Here is a 17,966-nt window from a genome sequence, read left to right on the forward strand (position 1 = left end):
TTACCTGTGACTTGTTAACTCAGCAAAAGCTAACATATATAATAGCAAGCAGGGAAGGAAGCTGCTGAAACTGGCCGTGGTAAAGCAATTTGTGGTTCAAAACTTCAGACTGTTAGAAAAAGAGGGATAGCTGGTATCTTAAGTGAAGTTGTGCAGACTCTTACAAACATGTTTATCGTTTCTGAAACAAAACTAAAAATCTCTCCCATCGAATGACTTTTACATATATTGAACTATAAAATGGGGAGTCCAATAGTGCACACTTACCATCTTTTACTTGCTAGGAAATTCTCAAGTATTCTTCCTCTCAGGTTTTAATGACACGTGTTTTGGTTAATTTTGCTTTGCATTAAATACAAAGAGGCATCCTTCTAAATAGGCAGTGTTTTAGGTTAAAAAAAATTATGACAAGTTGAATCCATTGATTCATGCCTTCATATCCTGCTGTATTCAGAGATGCTAAAAGTGTGGACGCTCAAACATTTCATTGTTAATTTCTTGAAATTATTCTGCATAGCTGATAGACACATCTCAAATCCTTTCCCAATGGATAAAACTATATAGCTTTAGCTCATCTCATGATAAACATTATACCAAAGCCTATTTTTTTAGCTGCTTCTTAAGCTGTCCAATGGTCATTCTAAGAAAGAGCTGGTTTATCTTGTCATAATTTCCATTTTTTTTTCTTTTTAAGCTTCTGTTTCTGCTTTGTCTTTTATTCTCTCCCTTTTTAAAATGTTAATCATTTCCCCCCAAATTATTTACAACAGGATGGATTTGTGTACACTAGGCTTAAGTTTTAAGGTATACAAATACAATACTCATAATAATTAGTATTATTATTATGTAATATGAATATATGAAGTAGCAGGGTGATTGATGTGGCCCACAATGCTTTGTCAGTGGAATGTATTTTTGCAAGTAAGTTTTGCTTGTTCTTCAACCCAGAAGTTTGTTTCAAAATGTATTCAACATATATTAGCACCTTATACAGAATCTATGAAAATGTCAATTTCACAAGGTTCAGACGAATGCAACCGTGAAGGAGACACAGCTATAATCATCATCATTGTTACCATCATCATCAACAATGGTTAACTTTTATTAGGCACTGCCTGGGTACCAAGCATTGTGCTAAGTACCTAACACATACTTCCTCCCCTTACCTCTTAGTGACTGCCACAGAGAGTCCTGGAAAAGGTTCAGGGGAAACCAGGAGCTCCCTAATGAAAGAAAACTTCCTCCTTATCTCCAACTGCTCTTTAAGGATAGATTCCATTCACTGACGGCCCATTCTCTTCTGCTCAGAGCTTTTCTGTGTTTGAGATACACGATGGTGGACCTACATCTCCATTGAGATTTGGAAGTCTTTTTGTGACTGCTTAATTGAGTGTGAGAAATGTGGGGCTCCCTGAGTAATATGTCAGGAGGCAAGGCAGCAGGATGGAAGAGGTGGTGGGGAGAAGGAGTCAGCAGATGCCAAGTGTCGAGGATCTTGAGAAGTATGGAGCAGATCCTAGGGATTTGGGGGGTCAAAGAAAATAAGGACATTGTGTGCAGTATTTTGGGGGGACAATGAGCTTAAAGGCTCTATCTCTGATTAATCATTACTAAAATCATTACTAAGTAAAATCATTACTTTAAAAAGAAATAATCAGCAGAGATATAGAACAGTGTTTTGTATACAGTTGACCCTTGAACAACATGGGGGTTAGGGTCTCTGATAGCCACGCAGTCAAAAATCTGCCTATAACCTTACAATTGGCCATTCATGCCCACAGTTCTGCATCCATGGATTTAACCAACTGGGGATCACGTAGTACTGTAGTTTTTTTTTTTTAATTTTGGGAGGGGGACAGTTTTTAGGTTTACTCATTTATTTATAGAGGAGGTACTGGGGATTGAATGCAGGACCCTGTGTATGCTAAGCATGCACTCTATCACTGAGCTATACCTTCCCCACCCTGTAGTATTTACTATTAAAAAAAAAATCCATGTATAAGTGGACCTGCACAGGGCAAACCCATGTTGTTCAAGAGTCAACTGTACATATTAGTATAATATACAGACTCAGCAAAGACATATTATTTAAGTGAATTCTGATACATCCATATCATGCTGTATTATGGAGCCTGTAAGAATCACGTATATAAGCGTAATGAAACAGGAAAGTTCTCACAACACAATGTTGAGTGGAAAAGTAGAATGCTAAGTTGTATATGCAGAATTAGCCACATTTTCATAGTTATGGAAAACTGGAGACTGCATATCAAAATATTACCAGAGGTTCTCTCTAGGTCACAAGATCATAAAAGATTGTTTTTTTCTTTCATTTTTCTATGGTTTAAAATTTTTCAATGAATATGGTTCACTTTTTTGAGATTATGATTTTTTGAATTTAATTTATAAGATGTTATTTTAATTAAAAATAACAAAAAATACAAAATTTATATTTAGAAATATATTAGTAAGTAAGAAATACTGTAAAAATAGTATAGAGTAGAACCAAGTGTAAGGAAGCTCAGATTTTAGCCTGCCTAAAGGATCTAAAATGATCTCATCTGCTAAGTGTCCATGACTCAAAAGCTTAGAAAACCACTGGAATAATAACCCAGGGTTACAATTAAATTCCAATAAGAGAGGTCAGTTAGTTGATAATAAAACTAAAAATAAAATGAAACACAAATAAATACAAAAATAAAATTAAAAATCTTGGTCTAAGTTAGAATCATCTCTAACCATTTAATAAACACAGTCAAGATCACGGACTCACAGCCTGAGATGGGAGTACAAAATCATTACAAATGCTGCAAAAACACATGGTCATCCAGCACTGTCTGCAGCCTGAAAACTATCTTATACGCACTATCGTTTTCCAAATCTATGTAAATGATATGGAGACCAGTAAAGTGTAATCCTATTTAAAAGTATTACCAAGTTCACACAGATGACGTGTCATTACGTTCTTAATCAATGGATACCATGTGGAGATTCAGCTACATTTTGGACACTGAATGTTGCATCTTTAACAAACCAACAGTAAAAACATGTTTGGATACAATCTGGGGGATGGATTATGAATAAAAATGATAATACGATACCAAGAACCATTGTTAATTTTATTAGGTATTATAATGGCATTTCTGTTTTTAACAAGGGTTCTTTTTGAGATATGCACATATCTGGGGGTGAAATAACGTGATGTGGGATTTGAAATATTAAAATAGTTCGTTAAAGAAAACAAAGGAAAGAAAAAGGCATAGTCAAACAAAGGTAGCAAAGTATTGATAATTGTTGAATCTGAGGGTTATAGACAGGTTCCATTGTACTAGTCACTCTACTTTTGTAAATGTTATCTCAATTGTTAGGGTATTTTTTTACCTGTCAGTGACTCCTGTAGTAATATCAAGGTGCAAGTCCCATGGCCAAGAAGCCATCCTGCCAGGAATATTTTATTGCACTCCTATAGCTTGTGGATAGTAGGTTTCAGGCACTGAGTCAAACATTTCAAAATAACAATAAAAGAAGCACTCTTGGGTGGTTCCTCACATAATCCCCAAAGAAGATTATGGATGATACAAAAACCACCGAGGAAGACCTGAATGGGAATCTGTTTTATTCCTCAGGTAAAATATTGACCTCAGAACCCAGGATTATAGCTTTTTTTTTTTTCCCAAGAAATAAACCAATTTAAAATTATAATAAATCACCAACAGGCAAAAGGCTTAATCATTTTTGGAAGTGAAACACTGCCATTCAAAAAACGAGCATTGATTCTTCTCAAATAACTCTCCCCACAGAATCAGTAGGGTCAGCAGGTTTACCAAGCCTAGAGGTCAGCATGCATACAAGCCACTAAAAACTACTTAAATAATTCTGCTGGAGGGAAAAAAGAAGAAAAAAGTTTTTTTAAATTTTGAATTTGACTAGATTACAATTTGTACTTGTGCTCCATCAGAAGGACGTCCTGAGGTCTACAAATTTCAGGAAAGTTATTATTTTTTAATAAAGATGAGATAGATGAGTCTCCCAGAAAGACATGAAGTGGGATCTATGACTTTCTATTTTATTTTTTCATCCCATGATTAACCTAGGTAACCAATCATCAGAATTGATCATCATTCCCAGCGCTGACCACCAAACCCTGATTCTCCTTGGAAGTACATCATACTTGAGATTTATGGTGAAAATAGATTCATTGTGTGATTTGAATTTCATGGGATGCCAGGGGCCTCTTTTGAGTTGCATTTTATGTACTAAGCACTGGGCAAAATTTTATTATGCTTATTTAGTTTTTATTTTTCATTTGTTCAAGCTCCTGATGGCCTAATATAAAACAGAAATTTAAAAGACCCAACACGTGGTAACCCAAATATAAATGGTTGACCTGGTCTCAGTTTGTTTACACTCAGTCCCATTTATTAGAATGTAGTTTTATCATTCATTAATTTATTTTCTCAGCAAAATATTTATAAATCACTTTTTTTTTTGTAACAGCATACTCTGTGCTAGGTGCTAAGAATACAAAAATGAGTAAGACATAGTCTGCTTTCAAGGGGCTCTAATACAAACGAGATACGTAGATATGAAAACCACTCACAAAACTCCAAAGGCTACGTGCTACCGTAGAGATGAAAAGACATGGCTTCAGAGAACGTGCTGAGAATAGATTATGACCCCACTTCATTTCAAATTAGTTAACATGACAAGTCCTGGTTCTGGAATTGTACAAGTACTGCGTATCAGCCTCTAAGTTACAAAGAGGGAGGGGATACGTAGGTGACAAAAAGCAACCTAATTTTCAGAAGACTTTACTCCATCATTCAACCCACAGTTCTAGAGATCTTCAGGCTTTGGACCAACATGAATTGGAGACATAATCTTTGTTCGCAGTATGTCATTTGGCATTGGCCATAACGAGGCCAAAGCAGACAAAACTGAAAACAAATGTAAAGCACGGGGGATGTGGAACCCGGGCCCCATACATTTCCTCCATATTTGCATTTCTCACAAAGCTTCTCTTTCATTCCTTGATCCACTTTGTTTCACATCTTAGCCCCCTTTTGATTTTCTCGGTTTGGGTTTTATAATCCAGTCCTGGACTGTGTCCTCTAATGCTAGCTAACCCCTCTGGGATACCCGCTCTGGTCATTACCTTTAGGATCGCCCTCTCCCAACTACACTCTAATGCCAAGCCCAGGCCTGAGGATACTGCTGGTCCATCTTTCCTGGCCTTTTGTCACTTGGGGAGCGGCAGGGGAGACACTAAGGTATGCAGCATCACCACCTCCTCTCTCAAGACCAACCTCTAGACTGAATTATAACACACAGCGTTGAATAACACACTTTCCAGCGCCTCTCCCTACTTTTTGCATGTTCTCATGCCTACTGCAAGTGTCCAGTGTCTCATGATGCTTCCTGGTTCCCTGCTTTACCCACGTAATAACCTTTCCCTTCAACCAACCTTTTCTAAACAGCCTCCAACGTTCCACTTTTCCAACCTCCTCTTCCAGTTTTTAATTCCCATGTGAGTGAATGCCTCACCCTCCCAGTATTCAATTTCTGCTGAGAAAGGTTGGCTAATCCTTGAGCCTTAGAGAATGATTCTCAAGCACATTTAAGACAACTTTGAGGATTCTCAGAAATGTGAGGGAAGAATTTAAGGATGGGTGGAATTCCCGAAGAGTAAGAGGAAGCTGATCCTCTGTTTACCTGTGAGTTGGTGGGTTTCCCTAAATAATCAGGGAAATTTGGTAGGCCAGAGAAAAGAGCGAAGAACATTTCAAGTATTCCCCCCCCATCTTTCTTTTAGCAATTAACACAGTACCTGGCACAGAGAAGGAGCTAAATAAATATTTGTTCACGGACTAACTGATTAGAATCACCTGCTCTCAGAGGCCAAAAGATATAGGATCAAAAGCTTCGAGGGGAAAAGAACTGGCTAAAGCCTGAGGGGAAAAAAATCAGAAACATAAAATCAACAGAGATTAAGGAATGAGAGATGAATAAAGAGCTTCCTTCCATCAGTTCACAAGAATTCCTTATAGGTGCTTCCCTAGCAGTGCCCCCAAGCATTCTTAAAATTTGTTCATTTAAAGGAGGAAAAACTCCATAAACCTTTACCTCCTTCAATGAAGATGCACTCCTGTTTTTTTGTCTTCTGACTGACAATACTTCAAAGGAACACCAGAGGGCGATCCATCTTAACTGTTCAGAGTCCCTCTAACACTCAGAATTCCTCAACATACCAATTCATCTAAGAACTATTCCATGAAATAAAGTTAGAAGTACCATGCCTTGTAGAGAAGCTGCAATGTTAGTTATTATCCTTCAATACGAATGTTTCATTTTACACAGAATTTGTGCAAAGTGCACAAATACGAAGATTATTCCAAGTCTAAAAGGGCAGAAGAGCAAGTATTTAAGTTTCAGAAAGCAGACGTTTCCTTCGTACAGTGGTGCTTCCCTCCTGAGAATAAGCTCCTTTTCTGCAACTACCTCCTTGATAAGAGTGATATTGGTACAAAGATCTGGGTAAAGCAACAGGAAGCACGTATGTTGCCATATAAAAACAAGTATACATATATACATATCTGCAGCATAGAGAGGTGTGTGTGTGTGTGTAGGCATGTGTATATCTGTACAAATTTTGAGCCCCTCAAAAAAAACTATAATCTTTCTCTCAAATATTAACGTTACAGACATCATTTCATCATTTTCTATTGATTTATAGCAGTTTTCCCAGGAGTGGGGATGAGAGCTTTGGTGACTAAAAGCTGAGCTCCCCTTGTCTGCAGAGCATGTCACCAACAGTCAGTGGGGCTTAGCCATCCTGAGGAAGATGCTTCTAACCAGGTCCCACGGAGTGGCCATCTCAGCCATCCCTCCAGCTGAAGCCGGGCTATAGTGCCCTAACTCCAGCACACCTGATTTGCATATGCTTCCTATAAATGCAGCTTTGTCCAAAAATACTAGAAATTGAGTTTTTAAAAGCAAATGCCCAATGAATGAATGAATGTATATTTATTCCCCTGATGTGTCAGCAACGATAAAGAAAACTGACTGGGTTAGCAAAGTAATATTTGCTCCCCACCTCCATCCAAGGCCTCTTGTAACCTCTCTGCAGAGGGATATGGTCCTGAAGTCCTGAAAACCTCTCTGAAACATAAGCTAAGATGCTGTCTTTTCTCCCAGACTCCAAAGTTTTATTTTCTGTAAAGTTACATTTAATATTCAGAAATTATTCTGTGATGTCCTATAGTCACAGTTAAGGGCCTGTGCAAAATGCAGTTGACTCAAACTATATCAGTAGTTGAAGGGATTTTTAGCCTGTAAATAAAGTCCTTCCAAACCTCCAGAATATTTTAAGTAATTTTAAAATGTTTTAAAAATTCCAAAAATAATTTATTAAATCCAAATGGTCAGTGATAACAAATTATCACTAACGTTAGCAAAATCACAGCAAGTTCAACTCAATTAAATCTATAAAAATCTGGGGTTTGGGAATAGTATATTCATATTTTTTACAGATGTCCAGGCACAAGTATTTTATCTAGATAGTCTCACCTCAATATATAACACCCTGTAAGCTAAGTTAATCAAAATTGCTGCTTCAAAAATTAACTGCATTTGGGGTGTCATAGTAGAAACCATTTTTAATGTGTCAGAAAGTTAGTGATTTGATACCTAATTTCCATTCAAGTGCATAATTTTTGCTTATCATCAATTTCCCTGAACCTCATTTTCCTAACGTGAACCAACAATTTGGAAAAGCAAATATTATTAATAGCAAACATGAAAGTATATTCAATTTCTTTACCAAAGAAATGCAAATTGCTACATATTACATAAGAAAAAAATAAAAATAATGAAATATTTTAAAAGCAACGAAATACCCTATTTTAATGAGGACTGATGAAACTAGTATCACACTTTACTAGTCTTAATAAAAGTTAAAGCAGTCATTTTGAAAAGTAGTTTTGCAATACAGTTCAAAGGCAAGATTTTATTCATTCAGAGAATCAAAAAATAATAACTCCAATACCCTGATTTAGGGGTAAGCTGGAAATGCAATGGCTAGCCTAAAGTGACACACTGGCTCTGTCCTCATGTTGCTTGCTGTCTGGTGTTATTTTAAATTAAAAGGAGGTGGGGAAGATATAGCTCAATGGTAGAATGCATGCCTAGCATGCGTGAGGTCCTGGGATCAAACCCTAGTACTGCCATTAAAAAATAAATAAACAAATAAATGAACTTGATTACCTCTCCTACCAAAAAAAAAAAAAAAGAAAAAATTGAAAGGAAGCAGCTGATTGCACATGTATATTCTCTGAACATAATCTAAATGCCCAGCAATTAGAAAGGCAATAATTAAGATTTAGCTTATTGATATCCTGTTAAACTGTAGAACTATTAAAATGGGAATTATGAATAAAGCAGTTGGGAAAATGCTTCTGATATAATATTTGCTGAATAAAAAATTAGGAAATGATAATATGTCTTTCATAGAAAAACAAACATGTATGGATAAAGTCCAGAAGGGGACAACAAAATGAAAGAGTTAGATGAATTCAATATTTTGTATTGTATTCCCCATTATATTTTGTCACAATAATTTTGTATACTAATTTGAAAGAATTAATAACTGAGGAAAATAATCTTTTTCATAATTGACATCATAGAACTTGCTGTGTGTCTCACACAATTCTTCTAAATGATCTAATTTTTCCCAAACTACATTTCATGAAGATTCTGTACAGTTTTTTTTTTGATTCTGTATAGTTTTTAAAAAATTATATTTTGGTTATTTGGGAAATTATTTAATCTATAAGGTGATTTTTTACTACTTACCTTAACCTAAGCATACTTCATATCTCATATTTTTCTACTATACCTCTACTTAGTATTATTAATATTCTGGGATCAAATGAATTTGGAAATAGCCAAACTAAAAAATGTAAAAATCAAAGCAGTAAAATGCTTTGTAAATATGAGATTTTATTACTGCAATGAATGGTTCCATGAATCATCTTTTTTTTCTTTGTTAATACTAAGAGGATTGGTTTAATAAGATTTTTAACTTAGAAAAATCTTTCTTGTGTTCTTTCACTTTGTGAGTAAAAGAGATTGACTTCCCCAGAGGAATATGAGGACACGATTGGTCAATTGTGTTTAAAACAGATTTAAGGCATAACTGATATAGCAAACCCTTACACCTCTTACATCAATGAGAACTGTAAGCAGTGGGAAATAGTGCCCCAGCATGATGCACACCACACAGTGTGACGTTGCCTGAACCTGGACACACAGGAAAAGCCATTTTGATACAATTCTCCTGCAAAGACAGAACATCTGAACTTAGCAAGATGTATTCAAAGAGAGGCCATATTGATTGGGGCTGTGTGATCGCAATCTTCAGCATTTGAGTATGGAGATAGGAATTTTAGTTGGAGATGTTGAAATTTTTTTGATGTTTTGTTTGTTTTGCTGCTTCTTCCCTATGAGAATGGCAATAACAAATTTAGGCTGCAAATTCCTAAGGAATCGGAGAGCTGAGAGGCTCTGTCCTACTGGGCAACTGGGCTCTTGGGGGAGAGGAAGTCCCTGGGCAGTGCTGACAAGGAGAGGTGAGCAGATGGAGCCATGCACCTGGAGGAGCAAAACTGGAGAACCAAGAACTGAAGCAGACAATTTGATTCTCCCTTTCCAGTCGTAGTTGTTATGTCTTGTCCTTGTTTGGTTGGGTCAGCTGATTCACCAGAGAATGTTGAAAAGTAGGCAACTGTGTCTTGATGTGAATTTAAAGTGAACACATTAAATATTTTACCAAGTTGTGTGATGTTTGCTAGGTTTTTTATATTCTCTTATCATATTATGGAATTTGCCTTCCATCCTTCTTTGCTAAGAGTTTTGATAATGAATGAAGATTGGGTTCTAGCAAGAGCTTTTCCTGCCTCTGAGGTAATTGTTTGATATTTTGTATTTTAATCTGTTAATATGTGAATTATTTTACTTTTTTCCTGAAATACATTGTGTAATATTTCAGACATACGAACAAGTATAAATATATGTGACCACTATGCAGCATAAGAATACAAATTTAGCATTAGAATTGAAGCCTCATATTATACCCATTTGATTGAATTTTCCTTTTTCTCAAAGATAATTGCTACCCTCCTCTTGTGGTTTATAATTTCCAAACACTTCTCTACACTTTTACTGGTTAGAATATGCGCACCTATATGATATGCACACACACACTCACATATCACATAAGTAATACATGCTTTTGCTTTGCATCTGTTTATGCTTTACAGAAGCAGGGTCATGCTGTATGTATTCCTCAGCAACTTCTTATTCTCACTGAACATTGTATTTGTGAAGTTCACTCATTCATTTAATTCATTTTCACTGCTATGTAATAAGCCATTAAATATATATATTTCCCAATTTTTATTCATTCTTGAGTTGTTCAACATTAAGGTGTATCTCATTTACTTTTAATGTAAGCATGGCTGTTTTGAACGAGTTTGCATATTTTCTTTATATACATGAGTAAGGATTTCTCTGGAGATATAGGTATACATGGACTTTCTGAGTCCTAAGGTATATGTATTTTACCAAATCTCTACAAAATGGTCTTCACAAGTCATACTTCAACCAGAAGTGTAGTTTAATGTTGCTCTACATAGTCTATGACAATAAGTATCAAAGTTTTTCCCCAATCCAATGATTATGCAATTGCATATCTTTCTGATTTTCCTTCACATATTCTAGTTTTCCAGTGTCTTTTCATTTGTTTATTAGTCACTTACATCCTTCTTATTTTAACTTACTTTTTCATATTTATGTTCATTTGTGTTCATTTTGTTTGTATTTATCAGATTGTTCTTTATTATTTGATTTTTAAAAGTTATTTATGAATCCTTTATACAAATTCTTTGTTGTATACATACATTGGAAACTATCTTTCACCTTTTTCTGACTTGCATTTTTCTCTTTTATAGGGTCTTGTATAACACAGAAAGTTTAAATTTTGATACAGTTACTTTTTATCATTTTGTTATAATTTATGTTTACTGTATTTTGTTTAGAAAACATTTACATTCTAAAGTTGTAAACACATTCTCATGTATCTCTGTCTTTTTTCTGAAAGGTTTATTTTTTTTTGTTTTCACATTAGATATTTAATACACTTGCAGTTTTGTGTTTGTGAATGTGTGTTTGTGTGTGTGTGTATGTGAGAGAGAGAGAGAGAGAGAGAACTAGGGCTTTTTTCCCTGCAGCAATCATTCGAGTATTATTTCTTAAATAATTGTCCTTTTTCCACTTATCTCAAAGATAGCTCAACAGAGTTTGATATTGCCCATTATTTCTTATTTTAGTCATTCTAACAGATATGTAATGGCATTTCATTGTGGTTTTAGTTTGTATTTCTCTAATGGTTAATGATGTTGAATCTATTTTCATGTGCCCATTGCCATTTTGATGGTCAACTGATAAACCTCACTAAACTGAGAAATAAAAAAAGACACAAATTCTCAACACCAGGAATTAAAGAGGATATATCTCTACAGACCCTGCAGACCCTTATTACTCTTCTATTATTTATAAATTGGGAGACTAACGCCTTTTAAATCAGTACCCAGAAAATTGTTGCAAATATCAAAAGAAATAAGGTAAATGCAAACTATTATTATCATTGTATGATAATATTTCCTAATCTTTAATCAATAAGATCCACCAATCAGATATTGGTGAAGACTATATTTCATGTGATGATGAGTTCTTCAGAAATACTAGAATTCAGAGAAAACAAGCTACCAAATCTGGATTACTAGATTAAGAGTAATAAGTAGCCCTATATTTTTAGAACAAATCGTTCTGAGTTTATGTTTAATAAAATCACTATATTTTTTCTATAATTTACTATGGTTATGTATACTCTGGTTAGTACACTCTCACAAAGGGATTTCTATTATTGTACGCCAGATTTATTACTCTGATCTATGTTTTTAGATCTTGTCCTATAGTAAATTTAAAGAAGGAGGCATATAGCTGTGAAGAAATTCATTCCTAAGTGTTCAGAGAGGTGAAGTTTATTGAGGAGACAAGGGAATCTGTCTGAAGGGTAGTGAAGAAATGTCAAGGACAACTTTATGCTGTTAAACTTGGTAACTCGGATGAAATGTGCATGTCTAAGTCATGAATCTATGTCATCTGCTCCCTTTAAAATAACAAAGATATTCTAGAATGCCTTTCGTTTGCTCATTAACAGAGCCATACAGCAAGCTGATCAGAAAACCAAGGCAGTAACCAGACAATATGGTATGAGTGGTAAAGTGGAAATGGTAGAGAACGGGATATGAGAGGTTTACCAAAGCCAAACTTCATCACTGCTTCATCCCTGAAGAGGAATTTCTGAAAACTCTGGAAGTTATGCTGTGGGTCTCACTTTCTTGATCAAGGGTTAGGAAGGAGCCATGTTCTCCATGAGTGGAAAATAATAAACTAAAGTCCTCCTCCCAAATATTTGCCAATAAAACAACACTCTTATAAAATAGCCTAAAGAAAAAAATTAAGGAAAATGAGGAAATATTTTAAACTGAATAATGAAAGTATAACATATCAACATTTATGAACTGTACATAAAGCAGTGTTTTTATTACATGCTTATATGAACAGAGACAAAAAGTTCAAAATCAACTAAGCTTTAACCTTAAGAACTTAGAAAAGAGAGCAAATTAAATCTGTAGTAGGAAAAAAAGAAATAATAAAACTAAGAGCAGAAATCAATAGAAAACAAGCAATAGAAAAAAAGCAATAAAATCAAAAGAAATGTTGTTTGAGAAATGAAAAATTAATAAATTCCTAAGAAGAAGTTACCTATATCAGGAATGAAAGAGCAAACATGTCTACAGATTCTATAAAAACTAAAAAATAGTAAGACTTCCACTTCCAGGCGGATGGAGTAGATGCATGCTTTCCTATTTCTCCCACTAAGTAGAACTAAAGCCAGGGAAATTATATATGAAACAAACATAAGAAGATCTGAAACAGGAAGGCAGATCAGTTAGAGACCTCGGGAGCTGAAGAATGACATGTTGATAAGTTAGCTGATTCTCTTTTTTCCATATAGTCCCCAGACTTGGTGCTGGAGAATCCAGGAATGCCAATAGACAGACACTCAAAAATAGCTCCAACACAGCCTGCTCTCCCTAGTCAAAGGCCCAGGAAAGGGTAGCCTTGCACCAAAAACCAACTGCTCCACTGTCTCTAAACCCCACACAGAGACACACAGACACACAGACACACACACAAACTGTGGCCCCACCCCCCAATGACAGCCAAGGCTGAGTGGCGAACCTCTGCTTCCCACCCTTCTTCGGGTTGTAACAAGGAGCCCTGACACCCCGACTGGGGTGGTGGTGTCAGCAGCTGAGTAAGGGGCTGGGACTCTGATACTTGATGGGCAGCAACAAAACCTCCCCTTCCAGCCATGTCCCTGGAGACCACATGGAGGAGCAGGGACTTCCGTCCCTAAAAAGCAGGAATAAGATGCCTGCTCCATCTCTCAAGCATGTTACAAACATGCCTGAAACAAACGAAAAAAACAGGAAGTATCAGCAAAAAAAAAATTGGAAGTCTCAACAGAGAAACAGAAAATATAAAGAAGAACCCAATGGAAATTTTGAAATAAAAAATACAACCCTAAAAGGTTGCATAGACATGATTGCCTTTATAGAACATTCTTGAAATGACAAAATTATAGAAATGAAGAACCAATTTAGTGGTTGACAGAGTTTAAATAGCGAGAAGTAGAAGATGTGTCTATAAAAAGGCAACGTGAGGGATCCTTGTGGGGTGGAAAACTTCTGTATCTTGACTTTATCAATATCAGTATTCTGATTGTGATACTGTTTTACAGTTTTGCAAGATCTTACCACTGGGGAACTGGATAAAGCATATAGGGGCTCCCTAAATAATTTCTGGCAATGACATGTGAAGCTCTAGTTTATATGAAAATAAATAAATTAAAAACAAGGCATTCACACTAATAAAATATTTTTTTAAAAAGTCAGTAAGAGAATATTATGAATGATCTTATGCTAATAAATGCTACCACTTAGATATAATGAACAAATTCCTTGAAAGACAAAATTTGGTATACTTGACACAAGAAGGTATAGAAAATCTGTGATTAATTTTTAAAAACAGAATTCATAATCAAAAACTTTCCACAAGGAAAACTCTACAATCAGGTGGATTCTTTGGTTAGCTCTATAAAGGATTTGAGGAATAATACCAATGTTATACAAAACTCTTTTGGAAGATAGAGTAGAAAGAAATCCTTCCTGATTCAGCCTATGATGTCAGCATAACTCTGATATTAAAACCCAATAAGAAAAGATGCGGGGTATACACACACACACACACACACACACACACACACACTGGAATACTACTCAGCTATAAAAAGGAATGACATTTTGCCATTTGCAACAACATGGATGAAATTTGAGGGTATTATGCTAAGTGAAATAAATCAGACAGAGAAAGACAAACACTATGTGATATCATTTATATGTGGAATCTAAAAAAAAATACAGCAAACTAGTGAATATAACAAAAAAGAAACAGACTCACCAATAGAGAGAACAAACTAGTGGTTACTAGTGGGGAGGAGGAGGGGAGGGGCAGTATAGGGGTGAGGGAAGTATCAACTATTGAGTATAAGACAGGCTACAAGGATGTATTGTACAACACAGGAAATATAACCAGTATTTTGTAATAACTGTAAATGGAGTGTAACCTTTAAAAATTATATGAAAAAACAGTAAGAGCATTGTAAGAAACAAAATATTATCAAATTGAATCCAGAAACATCTGAAGGGATAATGCATAATGACCAAGTGGAATTTATCTTAGGAATGTAAAATTACTATAATGTCTACCCCTTTAATTACTTAAACACAGACACTTCTGTGTTTGAAGTCTGATTCTCCGTATGCTTCGATGGGGTATTGGAAACTGGGATTGGGGATCTACTGGATCAGGACTTGCTAGTCTGTGCAGTGCAGGTCTAGTGAAGAGGGCCTGTTGGAGTCTGATGAAGCACAGATGGATGCACTGTCCTGGGAATGTATGAAGATCAACCAACACCTGGGGCAGAGGAAGAGAAGGTACCAGACTGCTGCATGGGTGGCAGGCATTACCTGGCAGTCCAGAGCTGTGGAATAGGAGCACAGAGATGCCTGTAGAGCAGGAAGAGAAATATGGAAGTAGAGAAGGATCAGTTACATGCACGCGTGACCCCCCTGCTGGGCAGGACTAGGATAATACAGAGAAATTTCAAGTTCTCTGGTTGGAGAGAGCCTGAAATTTTTTTAAAATAGAATCTGGAACTAAGGCTATAAAGTCAGTGAACAGGAGTTCCATTTGTATTTCCAACAGTGCCTAGCCCACTGCCTTGCTCAGAAGTGTAAGTCCGTAGCTATTTATTGATTAATGATGTATTTTATTGCTCTGCAAATTAGGAACTGAACTGTGGTTCTGTCATTGGGGAGAAACTACAAGGATGTGTTATAAACCACTGAGCCTCTAGTCTGAGAAAGAAAATAGCAACTAAACTAGAGGGGCTATTTGGAAATAATTAAATTGTTTCAGCTAAGAATCAGCTGGCTCAATGCCAAAGGGGTTAGAGTTCTGGTTATGAATAGAATGATGGGCTGATTTCCATCATAAGAAGAAATGAGATTGTTTTGAAAAAAAAAAACATGAAAAACTAAACAACTTGGTAGCAAAAAAGCAAACAAAACATGCTGTTTTTGCTACACAAGAGGTTTTTTTTTTTTAACACAAGAGGTTTTGCTGAGAATTTTTGTTCTGTTTTGTTTTTTATTTCCCATTCACATAATACACATTGATGTTTATTTTGAGTGGTATGGATAACATGGTGAGTGTTCATTTGGTAGGCAATTTATGTAGCTAAATACAAGATGTCTCAATAAAATCCAAATGGCCCAATTTAGCATTTTTCACAGACAGTTACATTTTTCGTTGTGAAATATTTATGTTTTCTGAAACCATAACTATAAGATTTCCTATGAGTAGGCAAATCCGATTACATAGTGGGTATTATGAATCTCTGACAGATAATTTATTATGCCTTTGAAATTTCCAAAAATTTCTTAATTGCTGGGTGTGAATTCCATGAATGTGCCTCTAAGACTTTTTCAATAGTGAGATTAAATCTTCCAAACATCAAATGCCAAGACAAAAGCCACGGGATGAAGATGCCAAAAATTAAATGGAAAAATAGAGATAAGAAAAATATTAAGAATTCCACTTTTAAAGCAAAATGATGACTGCATTTAATTGGATATAACTTTCAAGTGATTATATCTTTCCCCGAACTATTGCAATAGTCTTTTTTAAAAAAAATTGTTCTCTCTGCTTCCAGCTTCCACTCACTCCAATCTCTCCTACACTCTACCCACAAATTATCTCTCTGAAGTTCAACTCTGATCATGTCATTCCTCAGCTCATAAACCTTCAATGACTCCTCATTCTCTGAACAATGAAGTCCAAACTTGAGCCGGCCATTCAATCTCCAAATCAGCTTTCCAATTCTATCTCCTACTTTATGGTCCTTATAGTTCAATTCCCTTTATGGCCCTTGAGTCCAGTCATCTGGAACCACTCCTATTTTATGTGTACACCCTACATATTCTTATCTATTTAGTTCCCTTGTTTCCAACACTGGCCTTCTTTGTATATTTAAGTTCTATCCAAATTTGCAAGCCTAGTTCACACACCACCTGTTATGGACAGAATCATGCCCCCTCAAAATTCCTATTTTAAAGCCTTAACCAGCAATGTGACTATGTTTAGCAATAGGGCTTTTAGGGAAGCAATTAAGATTAAATGAGATCATAAGGGTGGATCCCTAATCCTATGGGACTGGTGACCTCATAAGAAGAGGAAGAGACATCAGAGATCTCTCTTTCTCTCATCACACACAGAGGAGAGGCCACGTGAGGACACAGGAAGAAGACAAGCCTCTACAAGCCAGGAGAGAGCCCTCACCAGGAACCAACTCAGACAGCACCTTGATCTTGGACTTCTGGGCTCCAGGACTGTGAGAAAATAAATTTCTGTTGTTTAAACCACCCAGTCTGTGCTATTTTGTTATGGCAGCTCGAGTTGACTAACACACTGTCTCCTCCACAAATCCTCTCTGATTAATCATCATTTTCCCTTCTCTATTCTCATGGCACTTCGTATGTATCTATATAATATTACTTGCCACTTTCCAGCATTAATTACAGTAATTTGTGTTTTAGTTAATATTAAGGCTTAATCATTTAATTAATTTAATACCAGCCAATTTTATATATTTTTTTGTTTATTTTTAAATTTTTATTTGATTAAGTATAGTCAATTACAATGTGTCAATTTCTGGTATGCAGCATAATGTTTCAGTAATACATATACATACATATATTTGTTTTCATATTCTTTTTCATTATAGGTTACTGCAAGGTATTGAATATAGTTCCCTGTGCTATACAGATGAAATTTGGTTTTTATCTATTTTATATATAGTAGTTAATATTTACAAATGTTGAACTCCCAATTTATCCCTTCCCACCCTATTCCTGTCCAGTAACCATAACTGTTTTTTACTATGTCTGTGAGTTTGTTTCTGTTTTGTAGATAAGTTTATTAGTGTCCTCTTTTTTCTTTTTCTTCTTTTTTTTAGATTCCACACATGAGTGATATCATATGATGTTTTTCTTTCTCTTTCTGACTTACTTCACTTAGAATGACTATCTCCAGATTCATCTATGTTGCTGCAAATGGCATTATTTTTTCTTTTTTATGGCTGTGTTATTCCTTTGTTTACATTCATTTTTATCACCTTTAGAAGACTATAAGAGATGTTGACTATGTCTGTGTATCTT

The sequence above is a fragment of the Camelus ferus genome, chromosome 8, assembly GCF_009834535.1.
Source record: "Camelus ferus isolate YT-003-E chromosome 8, BCGSAC_Cfer_1.0, whole genome shotgun sequence".
Taxonomy (NCBI): Eukaryota; Metazoa; Chordata; class Mammalia; order Artiodactyla; family Camelidae; genus Camelus; species Camelus ferus.